General features: G+C 40.3%; 1 protein-coding gene across 5 annotated transcripts in view; it reads right to left on the reverse strand.

Moving 5' to 3' along the window:
* GHR (growth hormone receptor) overlaps positions 1–16,994 on the reverse strand; it is a 127,007-nt gene that overhangs the window by 72,955 nt on the left and 37,058 nt on the right. For 4 of the 5 annotated variants that reach the window (XM_065860704.2, XM_065860703.2, XM_071801828.1 and 1 more), the window contains exon 2: positions 12,079–12,163. The exons of the other annotated variant lie outside the window; for it this stretch is intronic. The gene's annotated coding sequence lies outside the window, so the exon portion shown is untranslated. The remainder of the gene's footprint in view (positions 1–12,078; positions 12,164–16,994) is intronic. 5 annotated transcript variants of the gene reach the window in all.

The raw sequence follows: 16,994 nt of genomic DNA on the forward strand, positions 1-16,994 counted from the left end.
CGACTAATACATCTAACCATCTGAAAGAAGGCACAGGATTAATTTGTGCTCATAAGCCCTAAAGGTGATCAAAATAGCTGTTTAATCTCTTACCTTTTGCTAGTAAATGATGCTGCTTTTGTCTTGGTGATACAAAGCAATAGAGTTTCTCTGTTCTGCCTAAATCCACATAGGGCCCTCCACTGAGTTATCTGTCTGGGCAAATTGCATGTGGGAGAAGAATCCAACAGGTACACTCTGAATATGCCCACTATAGATGGGACTGACCTCAAAAATGGCAACTGCTCCCATTTGAAAATATAGAAAATATACCCAGGTGATGCTCCACCTTTTTGACAACAGCCTCTGGAAAGGGCAAGTTGTGTTCCCCTCCTCAGAGTTCAAACCCTTTGGTCATACTCGGTGTCTCTCCTGGGCAAAAGGAACTCTGCAAAGGGTGTGAGGCACCAGGGACTACACAACCTCTCCGCATCCAGCACATATACCAAAAGCTCTGCAAGTATGACCACCATTTCTCGAAGTATTGGAGGCCAAGGGAGACCTACACCACCATGGCTCCAGCTTCACGGGAAAAAGTCTGGTGCAAAGCAGGAGCAGCCCCATCATAATACTGCTTTTGGCAGTACAGAATAAAATTTCTGAGGGAAGAGTCTTCTGAAGTGCCATATCACAGAATCACAGAATGTTAGGGATTGGAAGAGACCTCAAAAGATCATCCAGTCCAATCCCCCTGCTGGAGCAGGAACACCTAAATGAGGTTACACAGGAAGGCGTCCAGGCGGGTTTTGAATGTCTCCAGAGTAGGAGACTCCACAACCCCACTGGGCAGCCTGTTCCAGTGCTCTGTCACCCTTACTGAGAAGAAGTTTCTTCTCAAATTTAAGTGGAACCTTTTGTGTTCCAGTTTGAACCCACTACCCCTTGTCCTATCATTGGTTGTCACGGAGAAGAGCCTGGCTCCATCCTCGTGACACTCACCCTTTATATATTTATAAACATTAATGAGGTCACCCCTCAGTCTCTTCTTCTCCAAGCTAAAGAGACCCAGCTCCCTCAGCCTTTCCTCATAAGGGGGATGTTCCACTCCCTTCATCATCTTTGTTGCCCTGCGCTGGACTCTCTCCAGCAGTTCCCTGTCCTTCTGGAACTGAGGGGCCCAGAACTGGACACAATATTCCAGATGGGGTCTCACCAGGGCAGAGTAGAGGGGAAGGAGAACCTCTCTCGACCTACTAACCAGCTCCCTTCTAATACACCCCAGGATACCATTGGCCTTCCTGGCCACAAGGGCACAGTGCTGGCTCATGGTCATCTATACGCCCCACCATCGGATAACTACCACCTTGCAGAAAGTTTTTGCAAATCTGTCTTGTAGCCACTAGCTGATGTTCTTCTAAAACACCCTTGCAAGTCGCTGCCAGCAGGAACAGTTGTTCAGAGGCTGCAGTGTTCACATAGCAAGAGACTCTGTTGGCTTTGGGACAAACCTGACCTTTTACAATCTAGTAATATCTGCCTCCCAACACCTACCCCGGTATGTGTATGAAAGACAAATGCCAATAATACAGTCCCGGTTATTTAACAGGGAAAAAAATGCAGTGTCTGTAAAATACCCTATTCTAAGGAATAATAGTCTCTATCCTACCCAACTTCACCAGTTTGCAAGAATGAATAGAGTTAAAACTAGGAAAAAAAAAAAAAAAACCAGCAGCTGACTGTCTTCAAGGCAGCTGAAACCCGACCACAGGAACATTTGGCTAGAGGTCAGCTCAGGCTAATTGCTTCAGTACAGAAAGGGAGCCAGAAGTTATAAAAAGGATAAAAAAATTCTTGGCCCTTTTCTATAGTGATGTTGGAGTAAGGTCAGTCACAAGTGAATTTAAACACTACATCTCTCCATTGGGACGTGAACATAGTCAACATAAACAGGGGAAACCAGGCTAAGAAAATCCCTGAGAAAACAGATTAGTCACAGCATACTAAGTAGTTTGCATCTACTCTGGCCAGGTAACTGTTAACACAGAGTAAACCATAAGGAGTTTTGCTGATAAACAAAACTGTTCTTTAAAGTGAGATCTTCTGTTTAGATATCTCAAGGACCTGAAGGAAGGAGGCCATTACACTTTTTATACTGTGCCTATGAAGAGACTGCTGCTTTTGGCATCTCCATCAACTCATCATGCTCCAAATATGAGAAAGTGTTTCCCCCTATAATTTCCTCCAGTTTAGCACTGCTTGCCAAAGCAGCATGCATGCAGCTAGTCCAGAATCAAAGGTGGCCTCTCTGCTGCAAACCGAACCACAAAATTATTGAGTGGAGGATTAATCTGAGGAGCCTTCCTGTACATTGCTACATTTCATCATTCCATCAGATCACAAAAAGGCAATGACGTAAGAGCTTGCAATACAGATGAACACACACCAATACACCCCTCACCAAGTAAGAACAAGAGCTGAGCTGGGAATGTGAACTCCAGGCTTTCCAGCTGAACCTTGTTCATGCAGCTACCAAATATGTACATAATGTGGCAGCTGCACATCCCTTTGAGATCCAGAGACTTCAACAGGGCAGCAGATGGCTCCTTAGCACCTTTTGTGCCCCACTGTGCCTGTCCTCACATACACACCTAGGGTGGTACCAAGGTGCTGACAGTCACATCCGCCCCTACCCCAGGGCAGGGTGACTTCACTTCCACCAGCTGGGGGGCAGAAGGGGTGGGACTCTTGGTCAATTGACAAGGTCCTTATCAAAGGAGCTGCCCAGAGAAGCTGAAAAGCTTGTGGACCATGTTGTAATGCCCACAGCCAGATCTGACCAGGCTGTAAAACAGGGTTCCCACCAAAGACCCATTTGAGTGGTCATCTCGGAGCAGTGGATGTGTGAACTGGAGCCGTCCCCTTAGACTGGGACACCAGCTAAGGAGACTTCCCGGGACTGAGAGCGCCTCACCTCCTTGTTTAGGTGAATGGTTATTTACTGGATATTTACTTGAATGAGTCCTTGCCTAACCAGGCAAGTGTGAGCCTAACCCAGGAGAGCGATTATTTCTTTTGGGTACCCTTGAGTGAGAGGCCTCTGGTTTTGTTTCTTGTGAGTGTATGCATGCACTTTGTGGATCCTCATTATTCTTACATTGTTGTACCCCAATAATCTCCTCAACGGATATCTGAACCCATATTTTATGTTGTCAGAGTGCTAAATAATTGTATAAGCCCTGTTCCTAGTCAGTTTATTGGCTACACTTTTCTGACTAGAATAAAGTCTGGTTTTGGAACTTGCTGTCTGCCTAAAACTGACTTTGGGGTGCCTCTGTGACACATACACACTCCTGCAGAGTTTTTGTGTGGGAAAGAGCCTTTATTTTTCACAGTGTAGATATTCCTAACAAGCTACCTCATAGCAAGATCAGTAATACCAAGGAGAAATCTTCTCTCTGTGCCTGTGTAAAGACATTAACTTGAGTTTGGATGATCATGCATAGCCAAAATCACTTTGCCTGCTTGCCCTCCTTCCCCTGAATGCCACGAGGACGTCACTCCGCAGATGAAATGAGTTACAGTCCTTCCAATCAACACAATCTAAAACTGCCATGGACCTAAAGACTTCTTCCCTTGCTTGCTGGTATTATAGCTTGATTGAGTCATCAGCAGCACTTGGCTGAATGCCTGTTTTTACAGAACCCTTGTCAGGCCTATCTACTCAGCCATGTTAAGAAGCAGGAATAACAAGTTGTCACAGTTGATATGAATAACACACCATTCACCTACTGTGAACAGTTATCTGGGACGTGAAAACAACAAGGAATAATACCACTGAAGCAGAAATTAGGTACTGCAAATTAAAAATGAACAAATAACAAAATCAAAGAACAACTCATAAAAGGAACATTCCAGACAACAAACAAACAAAAAAACTAATAACCAAAACCAGCACCATTGGAAAAGAATGAAGGACTCTGGCATAAAGCTGCATTTATTACATATGGCTTGATGCAAATGTGAGGATTATTAAAATGTACATCGTTATGACAAAATAAAACTATGCAACAGAAGCAATTTTATATTATTAATTAGAGCTCTGCATCAGCTAAATAATTTATAATAGTTTTAAGTATTAAAATTCAAAATGAAATCTGTTAAAATAATTGCTTACTTTGGATTAGAAAGAATTTTTTTTTTTTTTTTTTCCCTAAACATTTGATTTTGGAGTAGAGACTATGAAAGCTTTGATAATTTTACCAGAGCTGATGTATTTTTTCCATGGCTGGATGTGTCAGCAAATTACTCTGATTTAAATAACATTTAAATTGGTAGCAGGCCAAACAGTTATCTATTCTTGGATGTTATTAAGGAGCCATTCAGTGAATCCAGAGTTTGGACATTGCTCTGGGCTTGTACTGAAACCTGTTACAGGTTAATCCAGCCATAAAGGCATACTCCAAGAACTGGGCTACGAAGTCCAAGGATGGTTGTAGCACGCAGTGTAACAAAACTTTGTATAAAATAAAATCTGTTACGCTTTAGCAGCAGTAACCTAATGGACTAAGTACACATAGGGAGGCTCCTAGCCGTAAGCCTAGTAGATCACCTCTGCCAAAAGACAATTGCTAAAAGAGAATGGAAGTTACAGTCTTCAGTTCCTGTCTACTTCACAGATAGAAAAAAGACTTAATTGCTTTGGTCACTTTTCAGCCCTCAAAATACATCTAAGCAAAATGGGTGCAACTCAGTTGAAAGAAATTGCAACATTCAGCTGCTGTCATGCAGGCGTGAATTGCTGAGCTGACACGCAGCTTTCCATGTATTTGTATCATTAAGGAAGAACATTGGGGCCTTTTTATGAGAGTGGTAATTTTTTCAGGCTATAAACACTATTCTCAACTACCGTAGTAACTTTTCCTAGGCTTTTAAATGAAAATATTATTATTAATACTTAGATAACATTCATACAGAAGACAAAATTCAGATCTTTGTTATTTGTACAAACAATTGCAAAGAAAAGTGAGATAATTTATCTATATGAGCAAAACATAAAACAAGATATACCTATATCTATCTATATCTATCTATATCTAAAGCTATAACCAAACCCTGTTTTGAAATGATTAAGTTCCTGCTGACCTCTAGTGAAACAGAGTTGGTTATAGCTGAGCATTTTTGAACAAAGCATCCTCAATTTTTTCTAATAACCTTGAACTCAAACCTGCCTTTCAGACCTCAAGGAGCAATTTCAAGAAAGCAGGGTGAGCAGCGCTTTCATTTTACATAGTATTTATATAGTTAAAAAAAAAAAAAAATCTTCCAGGAAAAACATCTTCAACAAGCTAGAATATTTAAGTTCATGACCCTGGTATTTATCCTAGACTAATGGAACTACTTAACAGTTCATTACCATGGGACAAATTAATTACATGGTTTAATTGCATGCTAAATTATTCGTGTGCTCTTAATCAGATTAGAGACTACGTAACAAAGCCTGTATGCCATTTAGGAAGTCATTAAGTTAAATAGCAGATTAAGTGAAAGCTGGTAAATGACAGGCACAGGACTGGAACAGCATTTCTGGATGCCCACTCATGACTCCAAATGCTCACATATTTATTATTACTTGGTCAACATACAAAGATTAATCAGCTTGAGAGAAGGCATAACAGTAAACAGTGCATTTTAAATTGGTGCTATTTCCTATGTCCTGAAGTTCATATCAGTTTAAGATATGCTTTATATTGATTTAATTTGCATCTGTAGTTCACAGGTTGAAGCTAACTTTAAATCTTGTCTAAAACGACGTTGAGTTAGCATATGAGCTCATCTATTCAACACAATTGTTCTTCAAAATAATTGCAAGAAAAATTCTTTGGTTAAGAAGTTCTCTGTTAATGAGAGACAATATGTTTGCAACTGCTTTCCTGTGTCCTCTGTAAGATCATACCAGGATTGTCCCCTAGCCCTATTCTCTGCTGATTGGTGCTTTAAGTCCATACAAATCTGAATATATGAACCGTGGGCATCTACCAAAAAGTAGCATACTGCATTCTACAAGTGTATAAACCACTTTGTATAGCCAAATGCAAAGATTTTGAGCTAGATCCTTAATTGTGTAAATCAGCACGAGGTTGAAAGACATACTGAATCAGACCAGCATTGGGAGAAGCTTCCTCAGTATTTTTAAATGCACTGTTGCCAAAACATGTTTTCAAGAACTAAGCAATAACTTGTGAAGAAAAGCTGATAGCTGTTCAAACCTTTCATAAAATCTTAAAAATTCAGTTAACTTCTCTCTTCACTTGCATTGGTAAGATCTGGAAATTAAAATACCCAGCTATTAAGTTTAAAGTATATTTTGATGAAGCATCTCACATAAAAAAAAAAAAACAAACAAACAACCCAGACTATGTCTACATTTACCAAAGTGGCTTAAAAAGACATTAGCATTTTTATGTTCCATCAAAATGGGATGTCTAGAACCTTTATACTGAACCAATCACTTGCAATACAGATTTTCATAATACAGCTGTTAAGCCAAGAACCACAGGAGTGATGCTGTGGAGTCAGACACTTACCAATCACACTTGAATCCTGCATAAGTAACCACATTAACAGTAAGCACAATGAGACTGACTGCTCTTAGGTTCTACTACAAAGTGTACAGCAGTGTTAGATAAATCACTTCTGCAGATTATCGTTTTCCCAACATTGCTAAAACTGTGGAATATCACAGCAGATGGAGCTTTGAGTTTTTAATTTCCATGATGCATGAATTAGTCCTGATTTTTAGTTCACTCATTGCATATACTCTTCAGTGATCTGACTTGATAACAGGTGACTGGATTCATACACTAAAAAGAATAATGGCTTGGTATAGTTCACTCTAGGAAGGTATTTTTCCCTTGCTGTTTTCAGAAACTCTAAAAGCGATAGTCTGTGAAGACTGTCAACAGCTTACCAACCACACTCTCAGCTCTGAATATAAACTGATACAGGGTGATTTAACCACATATAAACCCCCCACGCCAACCCCTCAAAGTCTGTAGTCCTTTCATGGCTTAGAAAGTGAATCCAAATGTCAGCTGTTCTGTGGGCTGCAGAGAACAATTAATCGCATGATTACTAGTGGTCTATAAATTGCTTCCTTGGCTAAGAAGGATCTGGTTTTGGCTGCCCTGAAATTAAGTTTTTATGTCCTCAGGAAAGCAGGCTTTCTTCCAGTCTCAGACACGCTCTATGGTAGACATAGAAAACTCATAGAAAAAGCACGTTCCATGGGTCAGCCAGGTTTCTCCTGAATATCTCAGCTGGTAGGGAGGTACATAACAGCTGTACGCTTGCAGAGTAGAAGTCCTGAAAATTTAGAACTTGCAGCTGTGTTTTAATTTCCTTGTGTATTTTTGTTCCACGCTAGGCGAAAAAGTAGTTTTTAAAATTTTAAGTCTAAAATAATTAAAATACATACATTCCTTTGATACAGATCCTTGTTCTAGATCTTGCTACAGATACTGCTAGGTATACTTAGATACATGTTTGATAAAGGATCTAAAGAACAATTTTTAGACTGAAACATTGAAGTATTGTACTATAGAAAGAGTAGGAAACTTGTATCATGCTGTGAGTGATTTTTTTAAGTAACTAGCTTATTTGAAGCAACTCAAAAGCTATTTTTTTTCAAGAAGAATTTGTCCTGATGGGAGTAGTACATTTGATTTACCGGTATGGCTGAAAGTCATCTGATATGGTAAAAAGCAGCTGTTACTAGGAGCTGTAGCACAAATTACCAGAGATGGTGGTATAGCTTTACAGAGAAACATCTGACAAAGAGGACTAGCATTTCTTTCTTTAACGAAAATTGGATTCTTAAAGTAGGTTTTTATTTATGGCAAATAGTTCATAAATCAGATCTAGCCCATGAAATGAGGTCATCCAGCCTGTGTCATGTCTGCCAGGAGACGAGAAATGGCTTTTCCAGCCCCTTGCTCCTCTCCTTTCCTTTTTCTGATTCCTTGGCCTCTGATGAAGACAGAAGTAGGAGGGTGACGGCCTGCCTGAGGGGAAGAGATGAACGGAGTTGCTTGCAAAGCACGGTGAAAGGGACGAGGGTTGGACTAGGTGATCTCCAGAGGTCCCTTCCAACCCCAACCAATTCTGTGATTCTGTGAGCTGCTTCCCCTGGGAAGGGGTGCAGGGGGTGGACAGGGTGAGACAGTCTGGTGCTGCTGAATTAACAGTGCGATCACTGCAGCTAAGTGGGGATGTTGAAGTTACCTTTTCCAAAATCCAGATTTACTTCCTACACACTACTGCAAAGACTGGATCATATGGACATATTAGTCATGCATAATAAACCCTACAGTACAAACTACGGTGTAAGACTTGATTTGCTGGAGCGTATTTTTAAAGCATACTGAGCCATGTGTGCAAGAATAGGTTGCCACAGATTTATCTAATCTGATTCTTCTCACCGGCTCAGTGTAGTATATTTAGTCTGGAAAACCTGTTTTTCACAAATAATTCTCAAACAGCAAATTTATGAGATATTTTACTCAGAAGCAAGAGCCAGAATAAATGTGGCAACAAATGACTGCAGAGTATTGTCTTTAAAAGAAAAAAGACCGTTAAGTAAATTGTGCAGTATATTTTGGTGTTTACATTTCTAGCTTCCTTTCTGTTTTATTTACAGTAGTTAATAAAATATGACTGCCTGTAACCCTTTGCCAGGACATAATACCTCACTTTGCCAGATTTGTTCAAACTGAATCTTAATTTTGATTTCAAATCTGCAGTAACATCTGACCCAACAGCAGCAGAATTTAACTCAATTTATTTGCCAGTAAATTAAATTGTCCTACTGATGACTGTATGATTAACTGCTAAAAAGCAAACCCTTCATATTGTATAATTGTATGATGAACTGATAGAGCAAAAATATGAAGAACACAAAGCTAAAAAAAAAAAAAAACAACAAAAAAAAGAGTGGTTTGGAGGTCGTTCTTCTATAGGCTTGACACCAGGAAAAGGTTCTTTCCCCAGAGGGTGGTGGAGCGCTGGAACAGGCTCCCCAGGGAGGTGTCACGGCCCCAAGCCTGACAGTGTTCCAGAAGAGACTGGACAACACCCTCAGACACATGGGGTGAACTGTGGGGTTGTCATGTGCAGGGACAGGAGTCCGACTCGATGATCCTTGTGGGTCCCTTCCAACTCAGGACATTCTGTGATTCTATGATTCTCTGATCAAAGGATTTGGATCTGATCCCAGTCACTACCTAGTGGACATGATTCACAAATGGTGGATACGTAATTTGTGTTAGCCCAACATCACCAAACAAGCTGCCCAATGAGAAAAGTATTAGAACATGTTTGTGTTAAGCTGATGAACGCATTTATTGTCATTACAACATCCACACACTAACATTTTCAGTGCAGGCAAGTTCTTCCCTGACCTTAAAGGCTGCTCAAAAGGCGAAGCTCCTGTATGCCTGTGAGTTTTTCCAAGCTGTGGAGGAACAGATCACAATTTTATTCCCATACTCCCAGCTTTTCTCAGGCTCTCACAGCACCACAAACAATTTCTGTACTCTGTATGTTGTATTCCACAGGAAGCAACTTAGCAGAGCTTTACTTAAAGGACAGAGAGGTGGGCTGACCTGGTAGCTGGGTAAGTGTTAATAGCTAAAGAAATTATGGTTACTGGAATACTTTACAGCAATTATTTTACAAACATCTCTGCTACTTTTGGACAGGTATTAGAATTTTTTCCAGAGTATTCAGCAGAACTACCAGTACTGTCAAAACCTGTTTAAATTTGTGCCTCATGTGTTATCTTCCATTGGGACTGTAAATGTCAGTGAGGCACAAATTACTCTCACCACATCTATGGGTCACTCTCAATATCCCAGATTTGAAATAACAAGGCCTCTGTTTAATTATTTGTAGAATCATAGAATGGTTTGGGTTGGAAAGGACAAGTTCCAACCCCCTTGCCGCGGGCAGGGACACCTTCCACTAGACTGGGTTGCTCAAAGCCCCATCCAACCTGGCCTTTTAAGGAAAGAATGCAACATATTCATTTAGAATAAACAAAAATGTCATTTAGAGTAGAACACTTGATTAATTGAAGTCTAGAAAATGTGCAGATGAACATTTCCCACTGTGCATAATGCACTGAATGTCTCCTTTTCACAGAAGAGCTGAGCAGTAAACGTGCCTCTACATGACTGAGTCTAAGGCTGGTATTGCCAAACACGTTTTTAAAGCTAAATATATTAAGGCTGAACTATTAATTGACCTGCATGGGGACAGTTATCACACTTGCAGCTCTTAATCTAAAATTAACTTGCCATAGGTATTATACATTACAGACATGTCACCTTCAAGATATCTTTGCCTGCCATGATCATGTTATCCTTGGAGTACCTTAGTTGCTATTCCCTGAGCCAAAATGTTCTTTATGTCTAGTTACTGGAAGACACTAAGTGAGAAAGTTCCACAAAATTTATTTTTACCACCCATGGATTCACAACCAATTTCCAAGCCCAAGGTCACACTTAAATGCAAGGGGTTTGAGCTCTCCCCTGGTAACACAGCATCAACATCACATCAAATATGACAAACACTGCATTAGTAACAGCATGTCCTAAGGACTGAGGCTCTGTAGCCTCTTCTGGAAATTAAGAATCATTAGCCTTCATTTACAAATAGGAAGCTGAAACACAATGAGGTTACAGAAGGTTGGCGGAACCCTTGAGTAAGCCCATGTTGTAGCCCAGAAGGGAGGCCAGACCCCATCCCCTCACTGTGCACTCCCAGTGCTGGGCACGCTGCTGGCACCGCTGCTCGCAGGGCAGCTGGGAATGGGCAGTTTAGCTGGGGACTGACCGGCTCACTGGGCACAGACAGCTGGCAAAACAGCACAGGAGCAGCCTTCTATGTGGTTGGCTTGCCATGCTTCAGCTATAACACGAGAGAAGCCACTTGTAAATTGTTTTTCAGGTGTGCTTAAATCTGTATGGGACAGCACAGTAACCACAACAAAGACGACTTTAGTTGAGGAGGCCCCTAAAGACTCCAAGTTACAGCTACTTTACAAACATTTTTAAAAGTAACCTTTCACTATCCTGAAATTCTTATTTTCTTAGTGGAATTGATACATCCTCAGGCAAGTGTCCCAAGCAGAGATTCATGGTATGATAAATTCATCTAGCATTCCACCATTTAGGTTTAGAAACACTGAAAATATGAACATATGGTGGCAAGTCTCACCTATTCCATTGCAACCAAAGCAAAAAGTCTCTAGATTTTCTCTTCTATTTCATAACATTACATTTGTGTACACTTAGACAGGAATAGCCACTTAAGTCTCATAGAACTGTTATGGTTTGCAGCAGCTGTAAAGTCTCACGCAGTAATTTAACGCTAGGTAACAGCTAGCTAGTTCCACAGCATGAGCAAATCCCTTATACTACAGTGTATTTCAATGATGTTTGATTCAAATTAACCCAACTTTAGTCTGATTAAACTTTCAGTAATACACTCCAGATATGAATTAGACAAAATACATACATTCAAACTAGATGTATGTTATCTACAATGCTATGATAGCATTTTCAAATTCTCTCCCTGGAAAAACAGATTTTTTTTTTTTCTCCATTTGTTTCAATATGTGCATTTAAAAAGTCAATCAATTAATACTTTAAATAACATTATGAAAAATTGCTCATTAAAATACAGTAGAACAATTTTTCTCTGACAAGAAAAGTAAGTACTTCTGCCACTTAACATGCCCTTTTCCTGAAATTCTGGCTACTAAAGATTGGCAGAAACGGGCTTGAAGCCATCAGTTTACACTGGGATTGAATTTGATGGCCTTAATTCAAGTATCTCTATTGTTTAGGGTAATAGAATACAATGATCATATCCCAACCAGAATTCTGTATACTGTATATTATCATTATCACCTTATGTAGGAATGAATCATGGGATCTCTGAGGATTATCTGCAGAGTGCTACACAATACTATTGACCACTCTGCTTAGCCAACGTTTATCATAAAGTCACTTGCAGGTAAGATAAAAGTTATTGCACTACCTCAAATGTCAGCAGGGGATGGATGATGCTTCACGCCTCCCTCAGCTCAACTGCAAAATGCAACCTTCTCCAGCCATCCCAGCACCTACACAAAATCAGGGGAAACGGAGACAAAAGGTGAGTTCTGGAAGAGCAAAGGTCACCAGCGGTGGGAAGACAACACAACAAAATCCTAATGGGCATCTTGGCCTTGCCCTCCCTGGGGATGGCCACCCGTGGAAAGGCCACGGGCCTGCAAAAGGGGCACCCCAGCGCCAACAGCCACCCCTTGTGTCACTGGGGGCTCGCCAGCCACAGGATCCCCCACCAACCTTGACATTAAAATGCACAAACATAGATTTAAATGATGGAAAGAGATCAGGGTGACTAACCAGGAGTCATTTTCAAGTGCACATCCATGGTGGAAATCAGCTGGATGGGAAGTAAACTCTGGGTTTGGATGAGTAGTATCTCACTTCTACTATTTTAGACAATAAATTACAGTGTTGTAACTTATAAACTGGTAGTTTAAATAAGGTAACATTTCCTTTTTGTCTAAAAGGACAGTGTGTAAGTCTCAGGAGATGGCATGCTGTTAAAAAGTACATAATTTGTTATGTTCAGAATTTCTAAGCATATTATCGCTTTCATGATACACGCACAGCAGCTTCATCTGTAACAGTTTCGAATTAGCAGTACTTCTGCAGTTAAATAAAAATAATATTAATTCAACACAGAAGATTTTTAAAGTATTTTAAAAAGTCAGCCAGGGTGCTCACATTAATTGAATAATTCATAATTGGTTTCTAGCGGGTGGGACTACGAAAAGAAGTATCAAAGTCTTTAGATACACAGAAAAAGAAAGCAGTCTGCAAAAACCCACAAATAACATCTAAGGGAATCCTGTATACATTCAGACTGAACACCTAGGGGCCACAGTGCTCTAGCGAAGGAAAAGAAGAAAATAGTACTTTAAAAGAGAGTTTTCCTTGACTGAGCACTAGCACTGGCTTAAGAAAGAGCAGCAGAAATCTTGATTTGTACCCACAGATTTCTTTTCCTTTTATGGGTAGCATTTCAATGTACACATAGATCCCAGAACAACAAACAACTGAAAGCAAAATGGGATAGACTGTGAGCGAAAATTTAATCATTTCTCAGGAATCCTTCTTCAGTGCAATGTATAATCAGCTAGGTGGCACCTACATATTTATATTAAAAACAAAGCAACTACTAAAACCCAAAATCTTTGAACTGAACAGAAAGAAAAATTAAACAGACATTTGAAAATAATAAAAGGAATTTTCTATGCAAAACCAAGAACAATATGTAACAGCAATCAAGGTTAAAATAAGTCATCCTGTGTGTGGATAACCGAAGTGAAATCCATAAGCAGGGCTCTCTCCTGGTTCACATCATGAAATGAGAGGACTAGATAGGTCCATACATGGCAAGTCTTTACCTAATTTACTCCATAATATGAATAGTCAGGCTCCAATATCTCACTTTTCAGAAAGAGCCTACTCATATTTTATCAGGCTGAGAATCTGACTGATTGTCCCATTTATATATAACTCTGCAAAGAGTCTTACATTGATTTAATTGCTGATTTTCAAAATAACTCTTAATTTCAGAGACAATAATTGACCAGTGAGCCACAACTCTCTTTTCCAAAAATAAAGGGATGGCTTAGACATGAACAAAGCTGTAAAGTCTAAGGCAGCTGTTGACTGAAGTGAGCTACCAAGAATTACTGACCATTTCCTGTTTCAAAACACTTGGTAGGTTATTAGTAAATGGAAATTATGTCCATGTGACAAAATCAAAATCCTACAACAATAGAAAAGTTAAGATTATTACAGTAGCCTTTCCAAAATATTTTGAAATCCTACTCAACAGTAGAAAAGACCTCTGAGCAACAAAAGGGGAATGTCCTAACTTCTGATTACCTAATTGCTCTCAGAACATTCTGTTTCACTCTTGGGAGCAAGTGGTGATAGCACAGAGACTGCATACGGTGACACTGTTTATTTGCAATATTGCAGTTCAAAACAAGTCACATGAGCATGAAGACAGTTATATTTGCACTTGGCTATAACACTTTGTTATGTGTGAAAAAGAGGCCGTACTGCACATTGGGCAACAAGTTACATGTTTAAATGGCAAGCAGCCAGATTTTCAATGATTCTTGGAAAAACTACAGCTTCAAAAAAAGGAGAACATAGACTTGTGTGAATGAACTATACAGATGAAGTTTCTTCAGAGACACATATTTTTCTTGCAAACACTTTTGTTTACTCTAACCCACATGGCAAATGAAAGGATAGCAACACTGAGTTAAGTTACAGCCCATCCAGCACTAGTTTGCTTCCAAAACTAAGAAAAAGATGATAGTATGTGAAGGTCTGTGCCCATTATATCTCCTCAGTATGCCCCATGCTAACCCCTCAACAAATAATAAACCAGAGATGAGTTGGACCCAATTGTGCCAAAAGATCTTCTGGTCTTCAAAAGAGCATCTAAGAAGGAATCAGTGCTGGAAAAACATTTAGGAGGGCTTTTGACACTGTCTCATGTAGAATCTTTGTTGACAAACTGGTGAAGTACAAACTAGATAAGTGGACAGCAAAGTGGACTGAAAACTGGCTGAAATGCCAGGCTCAAAGGGTTTCAATCAGTGGCACAAAAGCCAGCTGAGGAGTCACTAATGAAGCAGCTCAAAGGTTAATACTGTTTAATATCTTCTCTAATGATCTTTTTGACTATAGAGGTTCTCAAGAAGTGGAACATGTTGCTCAGAGAAGTTGTGGAGCCTTCATTTTTGGATATATTCAAAACCCAATTGTACATGGCTCAGCGAAACTGCGTTAATGAAACTCCACTCTGAGTAGGCTCATTGGACTAGACGATCTCCAGGGATCCCTTCCAACCTCAGAGATCCTGTGATTCCATGATTCTGAATGTTTAGATATTGAACTAAAAAGTTGCTAGAAGCAGGCAAAAAAGAGGATATAAGTGACATGCTTTGGAAGGAAAAAAGAAAAGAGAGTAAGCTATAGATAGCCTATGTTGCATGGGCCATTGAGGAAGGATGGAGTTTTTTCCAAGCATATACAGGGCCTAGATTCATAAATCCTAACAGATGGTTCAGAAGTCCTGCCCATCCCTTATGCTGGGCTACCAAGAGATGCATAAGAGGATCTCTGTCATTTGTGATATACTATTTCCAGAGTGTTTGTGCTTGTAAGTTTTGGCCTAAGGCATCCTATTTTCTCTTTATTGTATTTTTCCTTGCCACGGTTTAACCCTAGCTGGCAACTAGGACCATGCAGCCACTTGCTCATTCCCCCTATCCAACCACCATGGAGGAGGGAATCCAAAGAGGAGGTAGAAACTTGTGGGTTGGGATAAAAAAAAGTTTATCAGGACGGCAAAAGAAGAGAAAATAATAATAATAATCATAGCATATATACAAGCCAATTACACACTCTGGTCCTGTACAGCTGATCTTGGAAGAACAAAGAGCTGGACAGCAGTTCATGCTCAAACATGATTGTGCTGAACAACCAGTCACTGAAAAGAGAGTACTCTAATCATGAACAGCTGGTCCCAAAGAAAAGAGGAAAAAGCTGAAACTGAAAAGCCAGCTTGAGCTACATATGGCTACTAATGGTAGGGAATATCTCATTGGCCAGCCTGGATGTCAGTCTAGGTGCTGTCCTGTTATGCTTCCTCCCAGTTTCTATGTGCACCTGCAGCTGGAAAGTTGAAAAAGTCCATGGTCTCCTTGGCAAAAGCCAAAACATCAGTGAGTCCTCAGGTTCTTTTCATATTAACTCCAAAACATGGCCTAGCTACTAAAAAGAAAAAAATTAACTCTGTCCCAGCAAAGATATGGGAAGTTAAGTGTGTTATCACATCATTCTCATACTAAATCCCAAAAAAAAGCCTGTGCTAGCCACTAAAAGATTCTAACTACTATGAAGAAAATTAACTCGATTCCAGCAAAAATGGCACATTGCTGTATTTACTTCTTTCCATTTCAAGTTACACAACTCTTCCATAACTGAGCTCAAAGGAAGATAAAATAGAATTTGCCTGTATATTATTCTGATTGTATATAGGAAGTCTTCTACTGGTCTCTCCAGTTTGCATCAGTTGCAATGTGTGGCACTTTCAGATAGCCCCAAATTACTTTCTTCTCAACCCATTTTGAAAATATTTGTCTTGAACAGAAGCAAAAATGGGCTCTTCACATGCATCTTTGAGATTTCTCCAGTCAAGTCATTCCACCCATTTGATGGCAAGCTGAATGAGTCAATGGCATGCCCCAGCAGCCAAGAGGGCCAACTGTGTCCTGGGGGGCATCAAGCACAGCATTGCCAGCCAGGCGAGAGAAGTGATTGTTCCACTCTGCTCTGCACTGGTGCGCCCTCACCTGGAGCACTGTGTGCAGTTTTGGGCACCTTGATGTAAGGACATCAAACCATTCGAGCATGTTCAGAGGAAGGTGACCAAAATGGTGAAGGGCCTCGAAGGCAAGACTTAGGAGCAGTGGCTGAAGCGAACTGGTCTGTTCAGCTTGGAGAAGGCTGAGGGGTGTCCCCATGGTCGTCTACAGCTTCCTCAGAGGGGGCAGAGCAGGGGGAGGTGCTGATCTCCTCTCTCTGGTGACCAGCAACAGGACATGAGGAAATGAAAAGATGCGTCAGGGAAAGTTCTGGTTGGGTTCTGTTTTTTCACTGAGAAGTGGTTGGTGCCTGAAACAGAGTTCAAGCAGCACCTGGATGATGCTGTTAGTCATAGGATTTAGTGAGGTTCTGTGGATGGTTCTGTAAGGAGTGCTGAGTTGAACTAATTGATCCTTACGGGTCCCTTCCAACTGGAGATATCCTATGATTCTAAGATCCTCCTTATGTTCAAATTCCTTACCTGTA

The sequence above is a fragment of the Patagioenas fasciata genome, chromosome Z (genome assembly GCF_037038585.1).
Source record: "Patagioenas fasciata isolate bPatFas1 chromosome Z, bPatFas1.hap1, whole genome shotgun sequence".
Taxonomy (NCBI): domain Eukaryota; kingdom Metazoa; phylum Chordata; class Aves; order Columbiformes; family Columbidae; genus Patagioenas; species Patagioenas fasciata.